Source organism: Drosophila subpulchrella, unplaced genomic scaffold, assembly GCF_014743375.2.
Source record: "Drosophila subpulchrella strain 33 F10 #4 breed RU33 unplaced genomic scaffold, RU_Dsub_v1.1 Primary Assembly Seq391, whole genome shotgun sequence".
Taxonomy (NCBI): Eukaryota; Metazoa; Arthropoda; class Insecta; order Diptera; family Drosophilidae; genus Drosophila; species Drosophila subpulchrella.
Window position 1 is genome coordinate 17,501 of NW_023665613.1, and position 27,500 is coordinate 45,000.

Sequence of the window (27,500 nt, forward strand, 5' to 3'; positions counted from 1 at the left end):
AAACTAAATATAACCATGAGACCGATAGTAAACAAGTACCGTGAGGGAAAGTTGAAAAGAACTCTGAATAGAGAGTTAAACAGTACGTGAAACTGCTTAGAGGTTAAGCCCGATGAACCTGAATATCCGTTATGGAAAATTCATCATTAAAATTGTAATATTTAAACAATATTATGATAATAGTGTGCATTTTTTCCATATAAGGACATTGTAATCTATTAGCATACAAAATTTATCATAAAATATAACTTATAGTTTATTCAAATTAATTTGCTTGCATTTTAACACAGAATAAATGTTATTAATTTGATAAAGTGCTGATAGATTTATATGAATACAGTGCGTTAATTTTTCGGAATTATATAATGGCATAATTATCATTGATTTTTGTGTTTATTATATGCACTTGTATGATTAACAATGCGAAAGATTCAGGATACCTTCGGGACCCGTCTTGAAACACGGACCAAGGAGTCTAACATATGTGCAAGTTATTGGGATATAAACCTAATAGCGTAATTAACTTGACTAATAATGGGATTAGTTTTTTAACTATTTATAGCTAATTAACACAATCCCGGGGCGTTCTATATAGTTATGTATAATGATATTTATATTATTTATGCCTCTAACTGGAACGTACCTTGAGCATATATGCTGTGACCCGAAAGATGGTGAACTATACTTGATCAGGTTGAAGTCAGGGGAAACCCTGATGGAAGACCGAAACAGTTCTGACGTGCAAATCGATTGTCAGAATTGAGTATAGGGGCGAAAGACCAATCGAACCATCTAGTAGCTGGTTCCTTCCGAAGTTTCCCTCAGGATAGCTGGTGCATTTTAATGTTATATAAAATAATCTTATCTGGTAAAGCGAATGATTAGAGGCCTTAGGGTCGAAACGATCTTAACCTATTCTCAAACTTTAAATGGGTAAGAACCTTAACTTTCTTGATATGAAGTTCAAGGTTATGATATAATGTGCCCAGTGGGCCACTTTTGGTAAGCAGAACTGGCGCTGTGGGATGAACCAAACGTAATGTTACGGTGCCCAAATTAACAACTCATGCAGATACCATGAAAGGCGTTGGTTGCTTAAAACAGCAGGACGGTGATCATGGAAGTCGAAATCCGCTAAGGAGTGTGTAACAACTCACCTGCCGAAGCAACTAGCCCTTAAAATGGATGGCGCTTAAGTTGTATACCTATACATTACCGCTAAAGTAGATGATTTATATTACTTGTGATATAAATTTTGAAACTTTAGTGAGTAGGAAGGTACAATGGTATGCGTAGAAGTGTTTGGCGTAAGCCTGCATGGAGCTGCCATTGGTACAGATCTTGGTGGTAGTAGCAAATAATCGAATGAGACCTTGGAGGACTGAAGTGGAGAAGGGTTTCGTGTGAACAGTGGTTGATCACGAGTTAGTCGGTCCTAAGTTCAAGGCGAAAGCCGAAAATTTTCAAGTAAAACACAAATGCCATACAAATATAATTATATTATATAAATCAAGCTAATTAATATACTTGAATAATTTTGAACGAAAGGGAATACGGTTCCAATTCCGTAACCTGTTGAGTATCCGTTTGTTATTAAATATGGGCCTCGTGCTCATCCTGGCAACAGGAACGACCATAAAGAAGCCGTCGAGAGATATCGGAAGAGTTTTCTTTTCTGTTTTATAGCCGTACTACCATGGAAGTCTTTCGCAGAGAGATATGGTAGATGGGCTAGAAGAGCATGACATATACTGTTGTGTCGATATTTTCTCCTCGGACCTTGAAAATTTATGGTGGGGACACGCAAACTTCTCAACAGGCCGTACCAATATCCGCAGCTGGTCTCCAAGGTGAAGAGTCTCTAGTCGATAGAATAATGTAGGTAAGGGAAGTCGGCAAATTAGATCCGTAACTTCGGGATAAGGATTGGCTCTGAAGATTGAGATAGTCGGGCTTGATTGGGAAACAATAACATGGTTTATGTGCTCGTTCTGGGTAAATAGAGTGTCTGGCATTTATGTTGGTCACTTGTTCCCCGGATAGTTTAGTTACGTAGCCAATTGTGGAACTTTCTTGCTAAAATTTTTAAGAATACTAATTGGGTTAAACCAATTAGTTCTTATTAATTATAACGATTATCAATTAACAATCAATTCAGAACTGGCACGGACTTGGGGAATCCGACTGTCTAATTAAAACAAAGCATTGTGATGGCCCTAGCGGGTGTTGACACAATGTGATTTCTGCCCAGTGCTCTGAATGTCAAAGTGAAGAAATTCAAGTAAGCGCGGGTCAACGGCGGGAGTAACTATGACTCTCTTAAGGTAGCCAAATGCCTCGTCATCTAATTAGTGACGCGCATGAATGGATTAACGAGATTCCTACTGTCCCTATCTACTATCTAGCGAAACCACAGCCAAGGGAACGGGCTTGGAATAATTAGCGGGGAAAGAAGACCCTTTTGAGCTTGACTCTAATCTGGCAGTGTAAGGAGACATAAGAGGTGTAGAATAAGTGGGAGATATTAGACTTCGGTTTGGTATCGCCAATGAAATACCACTACTCTTATTGTTTCCTTACTTACTTGATTAAATGGAACGTGTATCATTTCCTAGCCATTATACGGATATATTTATTATATCTTATGGTATTGGGTTTTGATGCAAGCTTCTTGATCAAAGTATCACGAGTTTGTTATATAATCGCAAACAAATTCTTTAATAAAACGGTGCATTTATGTATTTTTGATTTGAAAATTTGGTATAACTCCAATTACTCAGGTATGATCCAATTCAAGGACATTGCCAGGTAGGGAGTTTGACTGGGGCGGTACATCTCTCAAATAATAACGGAGGTGTCCCAAGGCCAGCTCAGTGCGGACAGAAACCACACATAGAGCAAAAGGGCAAATGCTGACTTGATCTCGGTGTTCAGTACACACAGGGACAGCAAAAGCTCGGCCTATCGATCCTTTTGGTTTAAAGAGTTTTTAACAAGAGGTGTCAGAAAAGTTACCATAGGGATAACTGGCTTGTGGCGGCCAAGCGTTCATAGCGACGTCGCTTTTTGATCCTTCGATGTCGGCTCTTCCTATCATTGTGAAGCAAAATTCACCAAGCGTTGGATTGTTCACCCATGCAAGGGAACGTGAGCTGGGTTTAGACCGTCGTGAGACAGGTTAGTTTTACCCTACTAATGACAAAACGTTGTTGCGACAGCATTCCTGCGTAGTACGAGAGGAACCGCAGGTACGGACCAATGGCACAATACTTGTTCGAGCGAACAGTGGTATGACGCTACGTCCGTTGGATTATGCCTGAACGCCTCTAAGGTCGTATCCGTGCTGGACTGCAATGATAAATAAGGGGCAATTTGCATTGTATGGCTTCTAAACCATTTAAAGTTTATAATTTACTTTATAAACGACAATGGATGTGATGCCAATGTAATTTGTAACATAGTAAATTGGGAGGATCTTTGATCACCTGATGCCGCGCTAGTTACATATAAAAGCATTATTTAATACAATGACAAAGCCTAGAATCAATTGTAAACGACTTTTGTAACAGGCAAGGTGTTGTAAGTGGTTGAGCAGCTGCCATACTGCGATCCACTGAAGCTTATCCTTTGCTTGATGATTCGATAATAAAGATGTTGCAAGCGGGCATAATCATTATGCTTGCTTGCAGCATCGCACGCCACTTTGTTTGTGGTGTGTAAGGTAGGGAAGAAGAAATATAAAAGACCTAAATTGGAAACATCAATATATAAGTAAATATTGAACAAACAAAATGTATCGTCATCTTATTAGTGACGCGATGATAAAGTGGCAAACATATTCCATGTATAAATATTCCTATGGTATTAAAATTCAAGTAAAGAGGACATATATAAAAGTTTGTATATATGGTTCATTCAATGGTAGCAGCGGTTGGTTGGTTGGTGTCTGCTCCTCTTATTGTTCAAAACTTATGTTATGGTAGCAAGTCTATATCGTCATATTATTAGTGACGCGAAAAAGTAGTGGCAAAACATATTCCATGTATAAATAAATATTCCTATGGTATTGAAATTCAAGTAAAGAGGCCATTCAAGTAAAGAGGACTTATATAAATATAAGTATATATAATGGTAGCAGCGCGGTTGGTTGGTTGGTGTGTCTGCTCCTCTTATTGTTCAAAACTTATGTTATGGTAGCAAGACTGTATCGTCATATTATTAGTGACGCGAAAAAGTAGTGGCAAAACATATTCCATGTATAAATATTCCTATGGTATTGAAATTCAACTAAAGAGGACATATAAAATTACTATCAATGGTAGCAGTGGTTGGTTGGTTGGTGGTTGGTTGGCGGCTGCTCCTATTATTGTTCAAGACTTATGTTATGGTAGCAAGTCTGTATCGTCATATTAATTATTAGTGACGCGAAAAAGTAGTGGAAATCATATTCCATGTATAAATAGATTCCTATGGTAATGAAATTTTCAAGTAAAGAGAGGACCATTCAAGTAAGAGGACATATAAAAAGTAAGTATATGTTCCTCCAATGGTAGCAGTGGTTGGTTGGTTGGCGGCTGATCCTCTTATTGTTCAAAACTTATTTTATCAATATGAGTTTGGCAATACAATAAAGAAGACCAATCTAATCCATATAAAACTAAATGTATTATATGGATATGCTTAGGAAACCCATATATTCATAAAAAAAAATTATGTATAGAAAATTATACATATATCTTTTATATAAATGAATCGTATGGATATCGCCTTATGGTAGGTATAATAACTTTTTAAGGCATAATAATGTATAATATAGAAAATATACATTGAAATATAAATGCATTTTTATAGATATGGCGGCATATAAGTGCCATATACACAAGAATAAATAATAGAATTTACCAATATATAATTAAAATGAGATATATAAACCTAGTGAGGGGCTGCACTAGTATATGAATCGTATGGATATGGCTTATAGGTATAATACCTATAAGGCATAATAATGTATAATATAATAAATATAAATTAAGATATGAATGAATTATATAAATATGGCATAGAAATGCCATATACATACATAAGAATAAATGGTAGAATTTACCCATATATCACTGAAACACGATATATAAACCTAATGATAGCTGGCACTAGTACTGTAAACATGCACGCAATAGTGCGTGGGGTAAAAAACTACTATAGGGAGGTGGTCGTTGGCGGGCCCCTCCTCGTATTGGTCAAAACTTATGTTATGCATATGAATTTGTCAATACTATATAGAACGCCAAGCATATCCATATAAACTATGGATATGCATAGAAATCCATACAAAAGTAAAAAAAATTATGTATAGAAAAATATACATATATTTATATAAGTGAATCGTATGGATATGGCTTATAGGTATAATACCTATAAGGCATAATAATGTATAACAAGTAAATATACATTGAAATGTGAATGCATTGTATGGATATGGCATATAAATGCCATATATATAGAAATAAATTGTATATCAATGATATAACAATTATAAACCTAGTGAGGGGCGGCACTAGTGAATGAATCGTATGGATATGGCTTATAGGTATAATACCTATAAGGCATAATAATGTATAATATAATAAATATACATTAAGATATGAATGGATTGTATAAATATGGCATAGAAATGCCATATACATAAGAATAAATGGTAGAATTTACCCATATATCACTGAAACACGATATATAAACCTAGTGATAGCTGGCACTAGTACTGTAAACAGGCACGCAATAGTGCGTGGGGTAAAAAACTACTATAGGGAGGTGGTCGTTGGCGGGCCCCTCCTCGTATTGGTCAAAACTTATGTTATGCATATGAATTTGTCAATACTATATAGAACGCCAAGCATATCCATATAAACTATGGATATGCATAGAAATCCATACAAAAGTAAAAAAAAATATGTATAGAAAAATATACATATATTTATATAAGTGAATCGTATGGATATGGCTTATAGGTATAATACCTATAAGGCATAATAATGTATAACAAGTAAATATACATTGAAATGTGAATGCATTGTATGGATATGGCATATAAATGCCATATATATAGAAATAAATTGTATATCAATGATATAACAATTATAAACCTAGTGAGGGGCGGCACTAGTGAATGAATCGTATGGATATGGCTTATAGGTATAATACCTATAAGGCATAATAATGTATAATATAATAAATATACATTAAGATATGAATGGATTGTATAAATATGGCATAGAAATGCCATATACATAAGAATAAATGGTAGAATTTACCCATATATCACTGAAACACGATATATAAACCTAGTGATAGCTGGCACTAGTACTGTAAACAGGCACGCAATAGTGCGTGGGGTAAAAAACTACTATAGGGAGGTGGTCGTTGGCGGGCCCCTCCTCGTATTGGTCAAAACTTATGTTATGCATATGAATTTGTCAATACTATATAGAACGCCAAGCATATCCATATAAACTATGGATATGCATAGAAAACCATACAAAAGTAAAAAAAAATTATGTATAGAAAAATATACATATATTTATATAAGTGAATCGTATGGATATGGCTTATAGGTATAATACCTATAAGGCATAATAATGTATAACAAGTAAATATACATTGAAATGTGAATGCATTGTATGGATATGGCATATAAATGCCATATATATAGAAATAAATTGTATATCAATGATATAACAATTATAAACCTAGTGAGGGGCGGCACTAGTGAATGAATCGTATGGATATGGCTTATAGGTATAATACCTATAAGGCATAATAATGTATAATATAATAAATATACATTAAGATATGAATGGATTGTATAAATATGGCATAGAAATGCCATATACATAAGAATAAATGGTAGAATTTACCCATATATCACTGAAACACGATATATAAACCTAGTGATAGCTGGCACTAGTACTGTAAACAGGCACGCAATAGTGCGTGGGGTAAAAAACTACTATAGGGAGGTGGTCGTTGGCGGGCCCCTCCTCGTATTGGTCAAAACTTATGTTATGCATATGAATTTGTCAATACTATATAGAACGCCAAGCATATCCATATAAACTATGGATATGCATAGAAATCCATACAAAAGTAAAAAAAAATTATGTATAGAAAAATATACATATATTTATATAAGTGAATCGTATGGATATGGCTTATAGGTATAATACCTATAAGGCATAATAATGTATAACAAGTAAATATACATTGAAATGTGAATGCATTGTATGGATATGGCATATAAATGCCATATATATAGAAATAAATTGTATATCAATGATATAACAATTATAAACCTAGTGAGGGGCGGCACTAGTGAATGAATCGTATGGATATGGCTTATAGGTATAATACCTATAAGGCATAATAATGTATAATATAATAAATATACATTAAGATATGAATGGATTGTATAAATATGGCATAGAAATGCCATATACATAAGAATAAATGGTAGAATTTACCCATATATCACTGAAACACGATATATAAACCTAGTGATAGCTGGCACTAGTACTGTAAACAGGCACGCAATAGTGCGTGGGGTAAAAAACTACTATAGGGAGGTGGTCGTTGGCGGGCCCCTCCTCGTATTGGTCAAAACTTATGTTATGCATATGAATTTGTCAATACTATATAGAACGCCAAGCATATCCATATAAACTATGGATATGCATAGAAATCCATACAAAAGTAAAAAAAATTATGTATAGAAAAATATACATATATTTATATAAGTGAATCGTATGGATATGGCTTATAGGTATAATACCTATAAGGCATAATAATGTATAACAAGTAAATATACATTGAAATGTGAATGCATTGTATGGATATGGCATATAAATGCCATATATATAGAAATAAATTGTATATCAATGATATAACAATTATAAACCTAGTGAGGGGCGGCACTAGTGAATGAATCGTATGGATATGGCTTATAGGTATAATACCTATAAGGCATAATAATGTATAATATAATAAATATACATTAAGATATGAATGGATTGTATAAATATGGCATAGAAATGCCATATACATAAGAATAAATGGTAGAATTTACCCATATATCACTGAAACACGATATATAAACCTAGTGATAGCTGGCACTAGTACTGTAAACAGGCACGCAATAGTGCGTGGGGTAAAAAACTACTATAGGGAGGTGGTCGTTGGCGGGCCCCTCCTCGTATTGGTCAAAACTTATGTTATGCATATGAATTTGTCAATACTATATAGAACGCCAAGCATATCCATATAAACTATGGATATGCATAGAAAACCATACAAAAGTAAAAAAAAATTATGTATAGAAAAATATACATATATTTATATAAGTGAATCGTATGGATATGGCTTATAGGTATAATACCTATAAGGCATAATAATGTATAACAAGTAAATATACATTGAAATGTGAATGCATTGTATGGATATGGCATATAAATGCCATATATATAGAAATAAATTGTATATCAATGATATAACAATTATAAACCTAGTGAGGGGCGGCACTAGTGAATGAATCGTATGGATATGGCTTATAGGTATAATACCTATAAGGCATAATAATGTATAATATAATAAATATACATTAAGATATGAATGGATTGTATAAATATGGCATAGAAATGCCATATACATAAGAATAAATGGTAGAATTTACCCATATATCACTGAAACACGATATATAAACCTAGTGATAGCTGGCACTAGTACTGTAAACAGGCACGCAATAGTGCGTGGGGTAAAAAACTACTATAGGGAGGTGGTCGTTGGCGGGCCCCTCCTCGTATTGGTCAAAACTTATGTTATGCATATGAATTTGTCAATACTATATAGAACGCCAAGCATATCCATATAAACTATGGATATGCATAGAAAACCATACAAAAGTAAAAAAAAATTATGTATAGAAAAATATACATATATTTATATAAGTGAATCGTATGGATATGGCTTATAGGTATAATACCTATAAGGCATAATAATGTATAACAAGTAAATATACATTGAAATGTGAATGCATTGTATGGATATGGCATATAAATGCCATATATATAGAAATAAATTGTATATCAATGATATAACAATTATAAACCTAGTGAGGGGCGGCACTAGTGAATGAATCGTATGGATATGGCTTATAGGTATAATACCTATAAGGCATAATAATGTATAATATAATAAATATACATTAAGATATGAATGGATTGTATAAATATGGCATAGAAATGCCATATACATAAGAATAAATGGTAGAATTTACCCATATATCACTGAAACACGATATATAAACCTAGTGATAGCTGGCACTAGTACTGTAAACAGGCACGCAATAGTGCGTGGGGTAAAAAACTACTATAGGGAGGTGGTCGTTGGCGGGCCCCTCCTCGTATTGGTCAAAACTTATGTTATGCATATGAATTTGTCAATACTATATAGAACGCCAAGCATATCCATATAAACTATGGATATGCATAGAAATCCATACAAAAGTAAAAAAAAATTATGTATAGAAAAATATACATATATTTATATAAGTGAATCGTATGGATATGGCTTATAGGTATAATACCTATAAGGCATAATAATGTATAACAAGTAAATATACATTGAAATGTGAATGCATTGTATGGATATGGCATATAAATGCCATATATATAGAAATAAATTGTATATCAATGATATAACAATTATAAACCTAGTGAGGGGCGGCACTAGTGAATGAATCGTATGGATATGGCTTATAGGTATAATACCTATAAGGCATAATAATGTATAATATAATAAATATACATTAAGATATGAATGGATTGTATAAATATGGCATAGAAATGCCATATACATAAGAATAAATGGTAGAATTTACCCATATATCACTGAAACACGATATATAAACCTAGTGATAGCTGGCACTAGTACTGTAAACAGGCACGCAATAGTGCGTGGGGTAAAAAACTACTATAGGGAGGTGGTCGTTGGCGGGCCCCTCCTCGTATTGGTCAAAACTTATGTTATGCATATGAATTTGTCAATACTATATAGAACGCCAAGCATATCCATATAAACTATGGATATGCATAGAAATCCATACAAAAGTAAAAAAAAATTATGTATAGAAAAATATACATATATTTATATAAGTGAATCGTATGGATATGGCTTATAGGTATAATACCTATAAGGCATAATAATGTATAACAAGTAAATATACATTGAAATGTGAATGCATTGTATGGATATGGCATATAAATGCCATATATATAGAAATAAATTGTATATCAATGATATAACAATTATAAACCTAGTGAGGGGCGGCACTAGTGAATGAATCGTATGGATATGGCTTATAGGTATAATACCTATAAGGCATAATAATGTATAATATAATAAATATACATTAAGATATGAATGGATTGTATAAATATGGCATAGAAATGCCATATACATAAGAATAAATGGTAGAATTTACCCATATATCACTGAAACATGATATATAAACCTAGTGATAGCTGGCACTAGTACTGTAAACAGGCACGCAGTAGTGCGTGGGGTAAAAAACTACTATAGGGAGGTGGTCGTTGGCGGGCCCCTCCTCGTATTGGTCAAAACTTATGTTATGCGTAAACATATGATTTTGTCAATACTATAAAGAAAACTTGTTTTGTACATACAAAACTAAATGAATTATATGGATATTGAAAAATAAATGGCATTATATCCATATAATGAAAATATACTTGTATTCTCTTATTATAAGAGAGAATACCGTATAGTTGGTTGGCAAAGACAATTGAAAATACCCGAATTGCAGATGATGGGTTCAAAAACTACTATAGGGTGGTGTAGCAAATAATATGAAGATGATATATCCATATAATGGATATACACTAGTATTCTCTTATTATAATAGAGAATACCATATAAATGGTTGGCAAAGACAATTGAAAATACCCGAATTGAAGTTGACGGGTTCAAAAACTATTATAGGGTGATGTAGCAAATAAAATAATGAAGATATATCCATATAATGGAATTATATGTGTATTCTCTTATTATATGAGAGAGTACCAAACGGTTGATTGGCAAAGACAATTGAAAATACCCGAATTAAAGATATTGGGTCCAAAAACTACTATAGGATGGTCAATGGGCCGGCCATCTACTATTGACGTGACAAAATACTGTCTGTCGGTAGAGAAGATATTAATCCGTCAAATTTGTTTCTTTATTCATTTATGAATATGAGACTTGGCTCCACGGTTAATATTTTAAGCCCAAAGATAATAATGTTGAAACAAAGGCCAAGGTTTCTATTATACATAGAATAACAAATTGTTTCCGAACTTTATCGTTAATCCAAATAAATAATTACAATTGAGGCAGGCTAATAATGATATATATTTTGTATTGATAATCTTGATATATATGTATATTGGTCTGCCATTATCACATACTGAGTTATGTGATAATTCCCTGCGGGGATAAATTAAAAGAGGTGTCCCTATATTAAAAGAAAATAATATATATATATATTATTTTTTCTAACGTACATATCATATATGCGCTCGGTTTTATATTATATATTACCAAAGAGTCTTATATGAATATATACAGATAAATTTTAAATTTATCATCAAAATACAAATGATTTAATTCAATATTTTATATTGGTTAAACAAAAATTGTACATGTGTGGATACAATAATGACGTATGTCGAACAAAAAAGATATTTTAGAATGAAATATGCAAATATAAAGAAAATTATTACGTATTACGAAAAAAAATATTGTGTTTTTAACATCAATAATTAAAAAACTTGTTATTATTAGTGGCGGAACAAGTATATATTGTGAAAACAACAAACGTATACGAATGCTATATAAAAATGGCCGTATTCGATAGAAAACAATCTATAAAATTTATATTGCTAATTTCTATTCAAAAATATGAATGAAATATGAATAAAAACATTATTCTGGTTGATCCTGCCAGTAGTTATATGCTTGTCTCAAAGATTAAGCCATGCATGTCTAAGTACACACGAATTAAAAGTGAAACCGCAAAAGGCTCATTATATCAGTTATGGTTCCTTAGATCGTTAACAGTTACTTGGATAACTGTGGTAATTCTAGAGCTAATACATGCAATTAAAACATGAACCTTATGGGACATGTGCTTTTATTAGGCTAAAACCAAGCGATCGCAAGATCGTTATATTGGTTGAACTCTAGATAACATGCAGATCGTATGGTCTTGTACCGACGACAGATCTTTCAAATGTCTGCCCTATCAACTTTTGATGGTAGTATCTAGGACTACCATGGTTGCAACGGGTAACGGGGAATCAGGGTTCGATTCCGGAGAGGGAGCCTGAGAAACGGCTACCACATCTAAGGAAGGCAGCAGGCGCGTAAATTACCCACTCCCAGCTCGGGGAGGTAGTGACGAAAAATAACAATACAGGACTCATATCCGAGGCCCTGTAATTGGAATGAGTACACTTTAAATCCTTTAACAAGGACCAATTGGAGGGCAAGTCTGGTGCCAGCAGCCGCGGTAATTCCAGCTCCAATAGCGTATATTAAAGTTGTTGCGGTTAAAACGTTCGTAGTTGAACTTGTGCTTCATACGGGTAGTACAACTTACAATTGTGGTTAGTACTATACCTTTATGTATGTAAGCGTATTACCGGTGGAGTTCTTACATGTGCTTAGATACTTGTATTTTTTCATATGTTCCTCCTATTTAAAAACCTGCATTAGTGCTCTTAAACGAGTGTTATTGTGGGCCGGTACAATTACTTTGAACAAATTAGAGTGCTTAAAGCAGGCTTCAAATGCCTGAATATTCTGTGCATGGGATAATGAAATAAGACCTCTGTTCTGCTTTCATTGGTTTTCAGATCAAGAGGTAATGATTAATAGAAGCAGTTTGGGGGCATTAGTATTACGACGCGAGAGGTGAAATTCTTGGACCGTCGTAAGACTAACTTAAGCGAAAGCATTTGCCAAAGATGTTTTCATTAATCAAGAACGAAAGTTAGAGGTTCGAAGGCGATCAGATACCGCCCTAGTTCTAACCATAAACGATGCCAGCTAGCAATTGGGTGTAGCTACTTTTATGGCTCTCTCAGTCGCTTCCCGGGAAACCAAAGCTTTTGGGCTCCGGGGGAAGTATGGTTGCAAAGCTGAAACTTAAAGGAATTGACGGAAGGGCACCACCAGGAGTGGAGCCTGCGGCTTAATTTGACTCAACACGGGAAAACTTACCAGGTCCGAACATAAGTGTGTAAGACAGATTGATAGCTCTTTCTCGAATCTATGGGTGGTGGTGCATGGCCGTTCTTAGTTCGTGGAGTGATTTGTCTGGTTAATTCCGATAACGAACGAGACTCAAATATATTAAATAGATATCTTCAGGATTATGGTGTTGAAGCTTATATAGCCTTCATTCATGGTGGCAGTAAAATGTTTATTGTGTTTGAATGTGTTTATATAAGTGGAGCCGTACCTGTTGGTTTGTCCCATTATAAGGACACTAGCTTCTTAAATGGACAAATTGCGTCTAGCAATAATGAGATTGAGCAATAACAGGTCTGTGATGCCCTTAGATGTCCTGGGCTGCACGCGCGCTACAATGAAAGTATCAACGTGTATTTCCTAGACCGAGAGGTCCGGGTAAACCGCTGAACCACTTTCATGCTTGGGATTGTGAACTGAAACTGTTCACATGAACTTGGAATTCCCAGTAAGTGTGAGTCATTAACTCGCATTGATTACGTCCCTGCCCTTTGTACACACCGCCCGTCGCTACTACCGATTGAATTATTTAGTGAGGTCTCCGGACGTGATCACTGTGACGCCTTGTGTGTTACGGTTGTTTCGCAAAAGTTGACCGAACTTGATTATTTAGAGGAAGTAAAAGTCGTAACAAGGTTTCCGTAGGTGAACCTGCGGAAGGATCATTATTGTTTAATATCCTTACCGTTAATAAAAAAATTTGTTTTTATTATAATAATATAATATATTATAGTAATACAAATAAAATATAAATTGCCAAAAATATGATCTTTTATAGATCAAATATAAAATTTCGAACAAGCAAATCGAAATAATAATTGTAATAATAAATATATTATTGCATTAAATAAGAGATAAATAAATAAGCAAAAGCAAACAAATAACAAATTCGAACAAGCAAATCGAAATTATTAAATTTATTTAATATTATTATTATATTGTATATTAAATGCAATTAATTAATAAAACACTGTGTGTATATGGACCATAATATACACGCGTTGCGATATGTATTGTTCATCTCAGTTATGCGCATACATTGGATAATGCAACAACCTAAAATGTACAATGTTGTACCTGATTATTACAGGTTAATGTTTTATATAAATTTCAATATATATCGCTAAAAAAAAGTATTAATACCGTAAATGCCATTTAAAAAATACTTGATATATTATTGGTTATATGAAACTAAGACATTTCGCAGCATTCGTTTTAGGTATAAAAATCAATTTATTGAAGGAATTGATATATGCCAGTAAAATGGTGTATTTTTAATTTCTTTCAATAAAAACATATATGACAAAATTACCAAACCAATATATAAAACTCTAAGCGGTGGATCACTCGGCTCATGGGTCGATGAAGAACGCAGCAAACTGTGCGTCATCGTGTGAACTGCAGGACACATGAACATCGACATTTTGAACGCATATCGCAGTCCATGCTGTTATGTACTTTAATTAATTTTATAGTGCTGCTTGGACTACATATGGTTGAGGGTTGTAAGACTATGCTAATTAAGTTGTTTATATAAATTTTATAATGAAATTTTATAAGCATATGGTATATTATTGGATAATAATAATTTAATTATTATATTATTCATAATATTAACAAATATATGAAAAACATTATCTCACATTAGTAAATAATTTGAATGTGAAAAACGAAGAGAAATATTTTCTTTTTCAATCAAATAATACTGAGAAATGTCTAGCATAAAAAATTTATCTAGAATTGTCTCTTATTAAAGATTAGTAAATAGAAAGCCGTTGACAATATTATTATTCTTCGTTGATTCGTTAGACCAAACAAATGCCATACAAATATATAAAATATATAACGAATTTAATAAAATGTTTTATCATTATATATAAAGAATTAATTGCAAAAAAAGTTATACACAACCTCAACTCATATGGGACTACCCCCTGAATTTAAGCATATTAATTAGGGGAGGAAAAGAAACTAACCAGGATTTTCTTAGTAGCGGCGAGCGAAAAGAAATCAGTTCAGCACTAAGTCACTTTGTCTATATGGCAAATGTGAGATGCAGTGTATGGAGCGTCAATATTCTAGTATGAGAAATTAACGATTTAAGTCCTTCTTAAATGAGGCCATTTACCCATAGAGGGTGCCAGGCCCGTATAACGTTAATGATTACTAGATGATGTTTCCAAAGAGTCGTGTTGCTTGATAGTGCAGCACTAAGTGGGTGGTAAACTCCATCTAAAACTAAATATAACCATGAGACCGATAGTAAACAAGTACCGTGAGGGAAAGTTGAAAAGAACTCTGAATAGAGAGTTAAACAGTACGTGAAACTGCTTAGAGGTTAAGCCCGATGAACCTGAATATCCGTTATGGAAAATTCATCATTAAAATTGTAATATTTAAACAATATTATGATAATAGTGTGCATTTTTTCCATATAAGGACATTGTAATCTATTAGCATACAAAATTTATCATAAAATATAACTTATAGTTTATTCAAATTAATTTGCTTGCATTTTAACACAGAATAAATGTTATTAATTTGATAAAGTGCTGATAGATTTATATGAATACAGTGCGTTAATTTTTCGGAATTATATAATGGCATAATTATCATTGATTTTTGTGTTTATTATATGCACTTGTATGATTAACAATGCGAAAGATTCAGGATACCTTCGGGACCCGTCTTGAAACACGGACCAAGGAGTCTAACATATGTGCAAGTTATTGGGATATAAACCTAATAGCGTAATTAACTTGACTAATAATGGGATTAGTTTTTTAACTATTTATAGCTAATTAACACAATCCCGGGGCGTTCTATATAGTTATGTATAATGATATTTATATTATTTATGCCTCTAACTGGAACGTACCTTGAGCATATATGCTGTGACCCGAAAGATGGTGAACTATACTTGATCAGGTTGAAGTCAGGGGAAACCCTGATGGAAGACCGAAACAGTTCTGACGTGCAAATCGATTGTCAGAATTGAGTATAGGGGCGAAAGACCAATCGAACCATCTAGTAGCTGGTTCCTTCCGAAGTTTCCCTCAGGATAGCTGGTGCATTTTAATGTTATATAAAATAATCTTATCTGGTAAAGCGAATGATTAGAGGCCTTAGGGTCGAAACGATCTTAACCTATTCTCAAACTTTAAATGGGTAAGAACCTTAACTTTCTTGATATGAAGTTCAAGGTTATGATATAATGTGCCCAGTGGGCCACTTTTGGTAAGCAGAACTGGCGCTGTGGGATGAACCAAACGTAATGTTACGGTGCCCAAATTAACAACTCATGCAGATACCATGAAAGGCGTTGGTTGCTTAAAACAGCAGGACGGTGATCATGGAAGTCGAAATCCGCTAAGGAGTGTGTAACAACTCACCTGCCGAAGCAACTAGCCCTTAAAATGGATGGCGCTTAAGTTGTATACCTATACATTACCGCTAAAGTAGATGATTTATATTACTTGTGATATAAATTTTGAAACTTTAGTGAGTAGGAAGGTACAATGGTATGCGTAGAAGTGTTTGGCGTAAGCCTGCATGGAGCTGCCATTGGTACAGATCTTGGTGGTAGTAGCAAATAATCGAATGAGACCTTGGAGGACTGAAGTGGAGAAGGGTTTCGTGTGAACAGTGGTTGATCACGAGTTAGTCGGTCCTAAGTTCAAGGCGAAAGCCGAAAATTTTCAAGTAAAACACAAATGCCATACAAATATAATTATATTATATAAATCAAGCTAATTAATATACTTGAATAATTTTGAACGAAAGGGAATACGGTTCCAATTCCGTAACCTGTTGAGTATCCGTTTGTTATTAAATATGGGCCTCGTGCTCATCCTGGCAACAGGAACGACCATAAAGAAGCCGTCGAGAGATATCGGAAGAGTTTTCTTTTCTGTTTTATAGCCGTACTACCATGGAAGTCTTTCGCAGAGAGATATGGTAGATGGGCTAGAAGAGCATGACATATACTGTTGTGTCGATATTTTCTCCTCGGACCTTGAAAATTTATGGTGGGGACACGCAAACTTCTCAACAGGCCGTACCAATATCCGCAGCTGGTCTCCAAGGTGAAGAGTCTCTAGTCGATAGAATAATGTAGGTAAGGGAAGTCGGCAAATTAGATCCGTAACTTCGGGATAAGGATTGGCTCTGAAGATTGAGATAGTCGGGCTTGATTGGGAAACAATAACATGGTTTATGTGCTCGTTCTGGGTAAATAGAGTGTCTGGCATTTATGTTGGTCACTTGTTCCCCGGATAGTTTAGTTACGTAGCCAATTGTGGAACTTTCTTGCTAAAATTTTTAAGAATACTAATTGGGTTAAACCAATTAGTTCTTATTAATTATAACGATTATCAATTAACAATCAATTCAGAACTGGCACGGACTTGGGGAATCCGACTGTCTAATTAAAACAAAGCATTGTGATGGCCCTAGCGGGTGTTGACACAATGTGATTTCTGCCCAGTGCTCTGAATGTCAAAGTGAAGAAATTCAAGTAAGCGCGGGTCAACGGCGGGAGTAACTATGACTCTCTTAAGGTAGCCAAATGCCTCGTCATCTAATTAGTGACGCGCATGAATGGATTAACGAGATTCCTACTGTCCCTATCTACTATCTAGCGAAACCACAGCCAAGGGAACGGGCTTGGAATAATTAGCGGGGAAAGAAGACCCTTTTGAGCTTGACTCTAATCTGGCAGTGTAAGGAGACATAAGAGGTGTAGAATAAGTGGGAGATATTAGACTTCGGTTTGGTATCGCCAATGAAATACCACTACTCTTATTGTTTCCTTACTTACTTGATTAAATGGAACGTGTATCATTTCCTAGCCATTATACGGATATATTTATTATATCTTATGGTATTGGGTTTTGATGCAAGCTTCTTGATCAAAGTATCACGAGTTTGTTATATAATCGCAAACAAATTCTTTAATAAAACGGTGCATTTATGTATTTTTGATTTGAAAATTTGGTATAACTCCAATTACTCAGGTATGATCCAATTCAAGGACATTGCCAGGTAGGGAGTTTGACTGGGGCGGTACATCTCTCAAATAATAACGGAGGTGTCCCAAGGCCAGCTCAGTGCGGACAGAAACCACACATAGAGCAAAAGGGCAAATGCTGACTTGATCTCGGTGTTCAGTACACACAGGGACAGCAAAAGCTCGGCCTATCGATCCTTTTGGTTTAAAGAGTTTTTAACAAGAGGTGTCAGAAAAGTTACCATAGGGATAACTGGCTTGTGGCGGCCAAGCGTTCATAGCGACGTCGCTTTTTGATCCTTCGATGTCGGCTCTTCCTATCATTGTGAAGCAAAATTCACCAAGCGTTGGATTGTTCACCCATGCAAGGGAACGTGAGCTGGGTTTAGACCGTCGTGAGACAGGTTAGTTTTACCCTACTAATGACAAAACGTTGTTGCGACAGCATTCCTGCGTAGTACGAGAGGAACCGCAGGTACGGACCAATGGCACAATACTTGTTCGAGCGAACAGTGGTATGACGCTACGTCCGTTGGATTATGCCTGAACGCCTCTAAGGTCGTATCCGTGCTGGACTGCAATGATAAATAAGGGGCAATTTGCATTGTATGGCTTCTAAACCATTTAAAGTTTATAATTTACTTTATAAACGACAATGGATGTGATGCCAATGTAATTTGTAACATAGTAAATTGGGAGGATCTTTGATCACCTGATGCCGCGCTAGTTACATATAAAAGCATTATTTAATACAATGACAAAGCCTAGAATCAATTGTAAACGACTTTTGTAACAGGCAAGGTGTTGTAAGTGGTTGAGCAGCTGCCATACTGCGATCCACTGAAGCTTATCCTTTGCTTGATGATTCGATAATAAAGATGTTGCAAGCGGGCATAATCATTATGCTTGCTTGCAGCATCGCACGCCACTTTGTTTGTGGTGTGTAAGGTAGGGAAGAAGAAATATAAAAGACCTAAATTGGAAACATCAATATATAAGTAAATATTGAACAAACAAAATGTATCGTCATCTTATTAGTGACGCGATGATAAAGTGGCAAACATATTCCATGTATAAATATTCCTATGGTATTAAAATTCAAGTAAAGAGGACATATATAAAAGTTTGTATATATGGTTCATTCAATGGTAGCAGCGGTTGGTTGGTTGGTGTCTGCTCCTCTTATTGTTCAAAACTTATGTTATGGTAGCAAGTCTATATCGTCATATTATTAGTGACGCGAAAAAGTAGTGGCAAAACATATTCCATGTATAAATAAATATTCCTATGGTATTGAAATTCAAGTAAAGAGGCCATTCAAGTAAAGAGGACTTATATAAATATAAGTATATATAATGGTAGCAGCGCGGTTGGTTGGTTGGTGTGTCTGCTCCTCTTATTGTTCAAAACTTATGTTATGGTAGCAAGACTGTATCGTCATATTATTAGTGACGCGAAAAAGTAGTGGCAAAACATATTCCATGTATAAATATTCCTATGGTATTGAAATTCAACTAAAGAGGACATATAAAATTACTATCAATGGTAGCAGTGGTTGGTTGGTTGGTGGTTGGTTGGCGGCTGCTCCTATTATTGTTCAAGACTTATGTTATGGTAGCAAGTCTGTATCGTCATATTAATTATTAGTGACGCGAAAAAGTAGTGGAAATCATATTCCATGTATAAATAGATTCCTATGGTAATGAAATTTTCAAGTAAAGAGAGGACCATTCAAGTAAGAGGACATATAAAAAGTAAGTATATGTTCCTCCAATGGTAGCAGTGGTTGGTTGGTTGGCGGCTGATCCTCTTATTGTTCAAAACTTATTTTATCAATATGAGTTTGGCAATACAATAAAGAAGACCAATCTAATCCATATAAAACTAAATGTATTATATGGATATGCTTAGGAAACCCATATATTCATAAAAAAAAATTATGTATAGAAAATTATACATATATCTTTTATATAAATGAATCGTATGGATATCGCCTTATGGTAGGTATAATAACTTTTTAAGGCATAATAATGTATAATATAGAAAATATACATTGAAATATAAATGCATTTTTATAGATATGGCGGCATATAAGTGCCATATACACAAGAATAAATAATAGAATTTACCAATATATAATTAAAATGAGATATATAAACCTAGTGAGGGGCTGCACTAGTATATGAATCGTATGGATATGGCTTATAGGTATAATACCTATAAGGCATAATAATGTATAATATAATAAATATAAATTAAGATATGAATGAATTATATAAATATGGCATAGAAATGCCATATACATACATAAGAATAAATGGTAGAATTTACCCATATATCACTGAAACACGATATATAAACCTAATGATAGCTGGCACTAGTACTGTAAACATGCACGCAATAGTGCGTGGGGTAAAAAACTACTATAGGGAGGTGGTCGTTGGCGGGCCCCTCCTCGTATTGGTCAAAACTTATGTTATGCATATGAATTTGTCAATACTATATAGAACGCCAAGCATATCCATATAAACTATGGATATGCATAGAAATCCATACAAAAGTAAAAAAAAATTATGTATAGAAAAATATACATATATTTATATAAGTGAATCGTATGGATATGGCTTATAGGTATAATACCTATAAGGCATAATAATGTATAACAAGTAAATATACATTGAAATGTGAATGCATTGTATGGATATGGCATATAAATGCCATATATATAGAAATAAATTGTATATCAATGATATAACAATTATAAACCTAGTGAGGGGCGGCACTAGTGAATGAATCGTATGGATATGGCTTATAGGTATAATACCTATAAGGCATAATAATGTATAATATAATAAATATACATTAAGATATGAATGGATTGTATAAATATGGCATAGAAATGCCATATACATAAGAATAAATGGTAGAATTTACCCATATATCACTGAAACACGATATATAAACCTAGTGATAGCTGGCACTAGTACTGTAAACAGGCACGCAATAGTGCGTGGGGTAAAAAACTACTATAGGGAGGTGGTCGTTGGCGGGCCCCTCCTCGTATTGGTCAAAACTTATGTTATGCATATGAATTTGTCAATACTATATAGAACGCCAAGCATATCCATATAAACTATGGATATGCATAGAAATCCATACAAAAGTAAAAAAAAATTATGTATAGAAAAATATACATATATTTATATAAGTGAATCGTATGGATATGGCTTATAGGTATAATACCTATAAGGCATAATAATGTATAACAAGTAAATATACATTGAAATGTGAATGCATTGTATGGATATGGCATATAAATGCCATATATATAGAAATAAATTGTATATCAATGATATAACAATTATAAACCTAGTGAGGGGCGGCACTAGTGAATGAATCGTATGGATATGGCTTATAGGTATAATACCTATAAGGCATAATAATGTATAATATAATAAATATACATTAAGATATGAATGGATTGTATAAATATGGCATAGAAATGCCATATACATAAGAATAAATGGTAGAATTTACCCATATATCACTGAAACACGATATATAAACCTAGTGATAGCTGGCACTAGTACTGTAAACAGGCACGCAATAGTGCGTGGGGTAAAAAACTACTATAGGGAGGTGGTCGTTGGCGGGCCCCTCCTCGTATTGGTCAAAACTTATGTTATGCATATGAATTTGTCAATACTATATAGAACGCCAAGCATATCCATATAAACTATGGATATGCATAGAAAACCATACAAAAGTAAAAAAAAATTATGTATAGAAAAATATACATATATTTATATAAGTGAATCGTATGGATATGGCTTATAGGTATAATACCTATAAGGCATAATAATGTATAACAAGTAAATATACATTGAAATGTGAATGCATTGTATGGATATGGCATATAAATGCCATATATATAGAAATAAATTGTATATCAATGATATAACAATTATAAACCTAGTGAGGGGCGGCACTAGTGAATGAATCGTATGGATATGGCTTATAGGTATAATACCTATAAGGCATAATAATGTATAATATAATAAATATACATTAAGATATGAATGGATTGTATAAATATGGCATAGAAATGCCATATACATAAGAATAAATGGTAGAATTTACCCATATATCACTGAAACACGATATATAAACCTAGTGATAGCTGGCACTAGTACTGTAAACAGGCACGCAATAGTGCGTGGGGTAAAAAACTACTATAGGGAGGTGGTCGTTGGCGGGCCCCTCCTCGTATTGGTCAAAACTTATGTTATGCATATGAATTTGTCAATACTATATAGAACGCCAAGCATATCCATATAAACTATGGATATGCATAGAAAACCATACAAAAGTAAAAAAAAATTATGTATAGAAAAATATACATATATTTATATAAGTGAATCGTATGGATATGGCTTATAGGTATAATACCTATAAGGCATAATAATGTATAACAAGTAAATATACATTGAAATGTGAATGCATTGTATGGATATGGCATATAAATGCCATATATATAGAAATAAATTGTATATCAATGATATAACAATTATAAACCTAGTGAGGGGCGGCACTAGTGAATGAATCGTATGGATATGGCTTATAGGTATAATACCTATAAGGCATAATAATGTATAATATAATAAATATACATTAAGATATGAATGGATTGTATAAATATGGCATAGAAATGCCATATACATAAGAATAAATGGTAGAATTTACCCATATATCACTGAAACACGATATATAAACCTAGTGATAGCTGGCACTAGTACTGTAAACAGGCACGCAATAGTGCGTGGGGTAAAAAACTACTATAGGGAGGTGGTCGTTGGCGGGCCCCTCCTCGTATTGGTCAAAACTTATGTTATGCATATGAATTTGTCAATACTATATAGAACGCCAAGCATATCCATATAAACTATGGATATGCATAGAAATCCATACAAAAGTAAAAAAAAATTATGTATAGAAAAATATACATATATTTATATAAGTGAATCGTATGGATATGGCTTATAGGTATAATACCTATAAGGCATAATAATGTATAACAAGTAAATATACATTGAAATGTGAATGCATTGTATGGATATGGCATATAAATGCCATATATATAGAAATAAATTGTATATCAATGATATAACAATTATAAACCTAGTGAGGGGCGGCACTAGTGAATGAATCGTATGGATATGGCTTATAGGTATAATACCTATAAGGCATAATAATGTATAATATAATAAATATACATTAAGATATGAATGGATTGTATAAATATGGCATAGAAATGCCATATACATAAGAATAAATGGTAGAATTTACCCATATATCACTGAAACACGATATATAAACCTAGTGATAGCTGGCACTAGTACTGTAAACAGGCACGCAATAGTGCGTGGGGTAAAAAACTACTATAGGGAGGTGGTCGTTGGCGGGCCCCTCCTCGTATTGGTCAAAACTTATGTTATGCATATGAATTTGTCAATACTATATAGAACGCCAAGCATATCCATATAAACTATGGATATGCATAGAAAACCATACAAAAGTAAAAAAAAATTATGTATAGAAAAATATACATATATTTATATAAGTGAATCGTATGGATATGGCTTATAGGTATAATACCTATAAGGCATAATAATGTATAACAAGTAAATATACATTGAAATGTGAATGCATTGTATGGATATGGCATATAAATGCCATATATATAGAAATAAATTGTATATCAATGATATAACAATTATAAACCTAGTGAGGGGCGGCACTAGTGAATGAATCGTATGGATATGGCTTATAGGTATAATACCTATAAGGCATAATAATGTATAATATAATAAATATACATTAAGATATGAATGGATTGTATAAATATGGCATAGAAATGCCATATACATAAGAATAAATGGTAGAATTTACCCATATATCACTGAAACACGATATATAAACCTAGTGATAGCTGGCACTAGTACTGTAAACAGGCACGCAATAGTGCGTGGGGTAAAAAACTACTATAGGGAGGTGGTCGTTGGCGGGCCCCTCCTCGTATTGGTCAAAACTTATGTTATGCATATGAATTTGTCAATACTATATAGAACGCCAAGCATATCCATATAAACTATGGATATGCATAGAAAACCATACAAAAGTAAAAAAAAATTATGTATAGAAAAATATACATATATTTATATAAGTGAATCGTATGGATATGGCTTATAGGTATAATACCTATAAGGCATAATAATGTATAACAAGTAAATATACATTGAAATGTGAATGCATTGTATGGATATGGCATATAAATGCCATATATATAGAAATAAATTGTATATCAATGATATAACAATTATAAACCTAGTGAGGGGCGGCACTAGTGAATGAATCGTATGGATATGGCTTATAGGTATAATACCTATAAGGCATAATAATGTATAATATAATAAATATACATTAAGATATGAATGGATTGTATAAATATGGCATAGAAATGCCATATACATAAGAATAAATGGTAGAATTTACCCATATATCACTGAAACACGATATATAAACCTAGTGATAGCTGGCACTAGTACTGTAAACAGGCACGCAATAGTGCGTGGGGTAAAAAACTACTATAGGGAGGTGGTCGTTGGCGGGCCCCTCCTCGTATTGGTCAAAACTTATGTTATGCATATGAATTTGTCAATACTATATAGAACGCCAAGCATATCCATATAAACTATGGATATGCATAGAAATCCATACAAAAGTAAAAAAAAATTATGTATAGAAAAAAATATACATATATTTATATAAGTGAATCGTATGGATATGGCTTATAGGTATAATACCTATAAGGCATAATAATGTATAACAAGTAAATATACATTGAAATGTGAATGCATTGTATGGATATGGCATATAAATGCCATATATATAGAAATAAATTGTATATCAATGATATAACAATTATAAACCTAGTGAGGGGCGGCACTAGTGAATGAATCGTATGGATATGGCTTATAGGTATAATACCTATAAGGCATAATAATGTATAATATAATAAATATACATTAAGATATGAATGGATTGTATAAATATGGCATAGAAATGCCATATACATAAGAATAAATGGTAGAATTTACCCATATATCACTGAAACACGATATATAAACCTAGTGATAGCTGGCACTAGTACTGTAAACAGGCACGCAATAGTGCGTGGGGTAAAAAACTACTATAGGGAGGTGGTCGTTGGCGGGCCCCTCCTCGTATTGGTCAAAACTTATGTTATGCATATGAATTTGTCAATACTATATAGAACGCCAAGCATATCCATATAAACTATGGATATGCATAGAAATCCATACAAAAATAAAAAAAAATTATGTATAGAAAAATATACATATATTTATATAAGTGAATCGTATGGATATGGCTTATAGGTATAATACCTATAAGGCATAATAATGTATAACAAGTAAATATACATTGAAATGTGAATGCATTGTATGGATATGGCATATAAATGCCATATATATAGAAATAAATTGTATATCAATGATATAACAATTATAAACCTAGTGAGGGGCGGCACTAGTGAATGAATCGTATGGATATGGCTTATAGGTATAATACCTATAAGGCATAATAATGTATAATATAATAAATATACATTAAGATATGAATGGATTGTATAAATATGGCATAGAAATGCCATATACATAAGAATAAATGGTAGAATTTACCCATATATCACTGAAACATGATATATAAACCTAGTGATAGCTGGCACTAGTACTGTAAACAGGCACGCAGTAGTGCGTGGGGTAAAAAACTACTATAGGGAGGTGGTCGTTGGCGGGCCCCTCCTCGTATTGGTCAAAACTTATGTTATGCGTAAACATATGATTTTGTCAATACTATAAAGAAAACTTGTTTTGTACATACAAAACTAAATGAATTATATGGATATTGAAAAATAAATGGCATTATATCCATATAATGAAAATATACTTGTATTCTCTTATTATAAGAGAGAATACCGTATAGTTGGTTGGCAAAGACAATTGAAAATACCCGAATTGCAGATGATGGGTTCAAAAACTACTATAGGGTGGTGTAGCAAATAATATGAAGATGATATATCCATATAATGGATATACACTAGTATTCTCTTATTATAATAGAGAATACCATATAAATGGTTGGCAAAGACAATTGAAAATACCCGAATTGAAGTTGACGGGTTCAAAAACTATTATAGGGTGATGTAGCAAATAAAATAATGAAGATATATCCATATAATGGAATTATATGTGTATTCTCTTATTATATGAGAGAGTACCAAACGGTTGATTGGCAAAGACAATTGAAAATACCCGAATTAAAGATATTGGGTCCAAAAACTACTATAGGATGGTCAATGGGCCGGCCATCTACTATTGACGTGACAAAATACTGTCTGTCGGTAGAGAAGATATTAATCCGTCAAATTTGTTTCTTTATTCATTTATGAATATGAGACTTGGCTCCACGGTTAATATTTTAAGCCCAAAGATAATAATGTTGAAACAAAGGCCAAGGTTTCTATTATACATAGAATAACAAATTGTTTCCGAACTTTATCGTTAATCCAAATAAATAATTACAATTGAGGCAGGCTAATAATGATATATATTTTGTATTGATAATCTTGATATATATGTATATTGGTCTGCCATTATCACATACTGAGTTATGTGATAATTCCCTGCGGGGATAAATTAAAAGAGGTGTCCCTATATTAAAAGAAAATAATATATATATATATTATTTTTTCTAACGTACATATCATATATGCGCTCGGTTTTATATTATATATTACCAAAGAGTCTTATATGAATATATACAGATAAATTTTAAATTTATCATCAAAATACAAATGATTTAATTCAATATTTTATATTGGTTAAACAAAAATTGTACATGTGTGGATACAATAATGACGTATGTCGAACAAAAAAGATATTTTAGAATGAAATATGCAAATATAAAGAAAATTATTACGTATTACGAAAAAAAATATTGTGTTTTTAACATCAATAATTAAAAAACTTGTTATTATTAGTGGCGGAACAAG

General features: G+C 33.2%; 4 non-coding genes across 4 annotated transcripts in view; all 4 read left to right on the forward strand.

The window, feature by feature from the left end:
* LOC119562029 overlaps nt 1-3,643 on the forward strand; it is a 3,971-nt gene extending 328 nt beyond the window's left edge. The window contains exon 1 of the ribosomal RNA XR_005221620.1: nt 1-3,643. This exon is cut by the window's left edge and continues 328 nt beyond it. This is a non-coding gene — a ribosomal RNA (large subunit ribosomal RNA).
* Nucleotides 3,644-12,032: 8,389 nt separating this feature from the next.
* On the forward strand, nt 12,033-14,027 carry LOC119562100. The gene has a single exon (XR_005221673.1). It is a non-coding gene; the product is annotated as a small subunit ribosomal RNA (ribosomal RNA).
* A 659-nt stretch (nt 14,028-14,686) lies between these two features.
* On the forward strand, nt 14,687-14,865 carry LOC119562086. The gene has a single exon (XR_005221661.1). It is a non-coding gene; the product is annotated as a 5.8S ribosomal RNA (ribosomal RNA).
* Nucleotides 14,866-15,266: 401 nt separating this feature from the next.
* LOC119562040 lies at nt 15,267-19,237 on the forward strand. The gene has a single exon (XR_005221630.1). It is a non-coding gene; the product is annotated as a large subunit ribosomal RNA (ribosomal RNA).
* Nucleotides 19,238-27,500: the final 8,263 nt, after the last annotated feature.